Source organism: Palaemon carinicauda, chromosome 43, assembly GCF_036898095.1.
Source record: "Palaemon carinicauda isolate YSFRI2023 chromosome 43, ASM3689809v2, whole genome shotgun sequence".
Lineage (NCBI taxonomy): Eukaryota > Metazoa > Arthropoda > Malacostraca > Decapoda > Palaemonidae > Palaemon > Palaemon carinicauda.
Window position 1 is genome coordinate 22,759,330 of NC_090767.1, and position 3,579 is coordinate 22,762,908.

The 3,579-nt window shown below is 29.6% G+C and overlaps 1 protein-coding gene and 2 long non-coding RNA genes across 16 annotated transcripts in view; 2 read left to right on the plus strand and 1 right to left on the minus strand.

The window, feature by feature from the left end:
- The window catches only part of LOC137633468 (uncharacterized), a 429,224-nt gene that overhangs the window by 231,963 nt on the left and 193,682 nt on the right, over nt 1–3,579 (minus strand). The gene's annotated exons all lie outside the window — the stretch shown is intronic.
- LOC137633471 (uncharacterized) overlaps nt 1–3,579 on the plus strand; it is a 415,554-nt gene that overhangs the window by 231,850 nt on the left and 180,125 nt on the right. The window lies entirely within an intron of this gene.
- Nucleotides 1–3,579, plus strand: part of LOC137633473 (uncharacterized) — a 246,637-nt gene that overhangs the window by 196,436 nt on the left and 46,622 nt on the right. The gene's annotated exons all lie outside the window — the stretch shown is intronic.

Sequence of the window (3,579 nt, forward strand, 5' to 3'; positions counted from 1 at the left end):
ATATTGTTATGAAGATATAATCGCTAAACAAACGAAACTTCCCCTAAAATAGGGGCTAAGTTTCTCCCTAGCATTCATCAACACAATCTAAATCCAGTGTTATATATATTTAGGTGTCTTATTATCATATCATAAAATGTAATTAATTTTAGAACTTACGTTTTATGTAACAATAGACAATAAAATTTTACTTAAATCATCAAACTGATTTTTTTACTATCTAATTTCCCCCAAATTAGGAGCTAATTTTCTCCCTAGCATTTATCAACCTAATCTAAATTCAGTATTATATATATTTCTGTGCTTTATAGTTATATTATAAAATGTAATTACTTTCAGGAATTAAGTTTTAGTAACCATAAACAATAAAATATTTTCTAAACCATCAAAATGGTTTAGAAAACTTGTCCCCAAAATCCCTAGGTTTTTCTGATTTTGGAATAATTCCCCTAAATGTAGACGCCATGATCTAAGTGCCAACAAGCTTAAATACAAAATATCCAATAAAATCATATATAAATATTATCAGAAACTATTTAGCCATATAAATATTAAATTTAAATATTATTATGATATATTTATAATAATTAATAATGTTTTTATACACATTTTACTCTCGACACCTAAAAAATTTTCATGGACACGGCGATGGTATCGCCTCCTATTGAGTGTAAAAACAACTAATTTTGCAACTATTAACTTTTCTATTATATAACTATTGTATAAAGTTTAAATTTATGCTTGATAAATATTATCTTTATTAAATATTACATTATTCAACTATAAATATTGATTATAAATAGTATTTTATACCAATAATTCTCTACTTATCAAATAAATATGATATATTAAAGGTACATTGCAAATATTAGTTGGTAATGCAAAAAATCAGCTGATTTTTAGCAAGAACACGTGGTCAAAATGAAAAAGATTATACGAATCAAATATAGTGAAATTTTCAATAAAATTCCCTTAGATTTTATCAAAGGTTAATTTTAATCAAGAAAATTTGTTGAAAAGTCTGTATATTTTTCATAATTTGGAATAATAAGGATATTTTGTTAGTGTTTAAATTTAGCGCCAATTTCTTAAGTGAAAATAACAAGTAATAGATATTTAAAAGGTAATTGTCAACTTCTTATGTAAACAATGGCGATATTACCTTTATTATCTTGCAAATATTTGGCAAATATCACACAGTTTGAAATATTATATATAGATTAGTTTTTTATAGTCTTAATATATCAATACACCATTGAAATTATATATAGAATAAATATATATTAATAGACTAGTTAAGAACTCACCCTAGAAGACTTTCTTAGTATATAACTATCATTCTAAATTTAGATCATTGATATAAAAAATATATTTCAGTCAAAATTTACTTAAAATTTAAATAAATTATTGATTAAATATGTTGTTATGGCTATAATTTCTTTAGTTATTTGTTAAATAATATTAAATTTTAAGGTTTTTTGCTAAAGTTATCTGGTAAAACATGAAACAAATACTTTTCTTCTTTTGTCAAATCTTCTAAAGAAATAAATTTTACAATTTTTACTTTTCCATTTGATTAAAATCTATAAAACTTTATCATATTAATTTTATCAGGAATTTTTATCTTTATTATGAATGTTAAAGATTTAAATCTTTTGTTGCTTAAATAAGTTTTAAGATAAAAATCTCCCAACAAATTTTAATTTAATTTGTCTGGGACACCAATACTAGGTTGGTTTCCTGTGTGATCAGAGAAAAGTCTCCCACCATCACCAATACCCAGTTGTCCAGCGTGTTGATGAAAACTGGCCAAACCATAGACATGAATAAGGACATGTCTGAGGCCTTTGTCCTTTATTATAACCCCAAATGATAAGGATATGTTTATATACAGTTGAGTAAACTCAGTGGAATATTATGGACCTACAATACCTAAGTCCAGTGCTACACCACTCCGTCAATATTTATTATTATTAGCTAAGCTACAACCTTAATTGGTAAAGCAGGATGCTATAAGCCCAAGGGCCCCAACAGGAAAAAATAGCCCAGTGAGGAAAGGAAATAAAGAAATGAATAAAATACGAGAGAGAGAGAGAGAGAGAGAGAGAGAGAGAGAGAGAGAGAGAGAAGTTTCTAGTCCACTGCAGGACAAAGACCTCAGACATGTCCTTATTCATGGCCAGTTTTCATCACCACGCTGGCCAACTACGGATTGGTGATGGTGGGAGACCTTTTCTCTGACCGTTCACAGGAAACCAACCTATAGTCAAACCAATCTGTCGTGGCTGCTGAGACGATTTCTGACCCACTGTGTAGCGTACTCGTGTCAAAATGATTCAGCCACTTGAAGGAAAAAATGAACACAGTACTTAGATGTCCTTCATTTTCGACTAATCTCACAGGATTAACCAGAGGTGGCTATGATGAACCAGAAGTTAAATCCAGTCTCTCTCTCTCTCTCTCTCTCTCTCTCTCTCTCTCTCTCTCGTCTTCGTACCGTGACTGCTCTAGACGACTTCAACAGATATGTTTTAAGAAAAACAGTGTTAAACTTTTACGCACGAAAAGAAATCTCCACTTTTGAACAAAAAAAAAAAAAAAAACTGGTGGAAGGTGAAGAAAACATTCAATGGATGCAAAGAATCTCTAAGGAAAGTCTAAATAATTTATACTACACACACACACACACACACACTCACACACACACATATATATATATATATATATATATATATATATATATATATATATATATATATATATATATATATATATATATATATATATATATATATATATATATATATATATATAGGCTATACACTTAGGGGTCAAGTTTGTCTATATTAAAGTTTCCCGGCCAGGCCACGAACAACGCTCTCTCTCTCTCTCTCTCTCTCTCTCTCTCTCTCTCTCTCTCTCTCTCTCTCTCTCTCTCTCTCTCTCTCTCTCTCTCTCCTTACCTTAGATTTGAAACCTTGTATATACAATAGTTTAAATGTAGACGTTTTGATACCTTAAAGATATATTTCCTTTTTTTTCTTTTCCAAAATATGGTTTTTTAACTAAATGTCAGGGCAATAGCACCTTAAAATATAAAGAAAATATGGATAAAGGATGGAAGAATAATTGAGAGAGAGAGAGAGAGAGAGAGAGAGAGAGAGAGAGAGAGATTCTGGGTGCTCAGACGAAAGCAATTGCCACATGGTGCCAAATATCAAAACAATATTCTACTTCAAGATTAAAATTAGAATTAACGAGCTATAAATGGTTTAATTGTATTTGATCCTCGACTTTCATATAAAATGAATTAAGTTTAGTGAAAGTTTGAAAAATAGCAAATTAGACAATGGCTAGGTTAAGTCAAATTTGGAAATCAATTGGCTTGAAATCACATATAAAAATCAGACTATTTATATCAGTTTAGAGAGATCGGTGTTACTACAGGGATGTAAGTCATGGTATGACAACGAAACAATAGATTTAGTATATTTGAGAAAAGAGCCCTCACAAGGATATTGGGAGTTAAATGGCAGGGCAGGATTAGAAATGAGACTATAAGAGAGATTACTCGAGTGC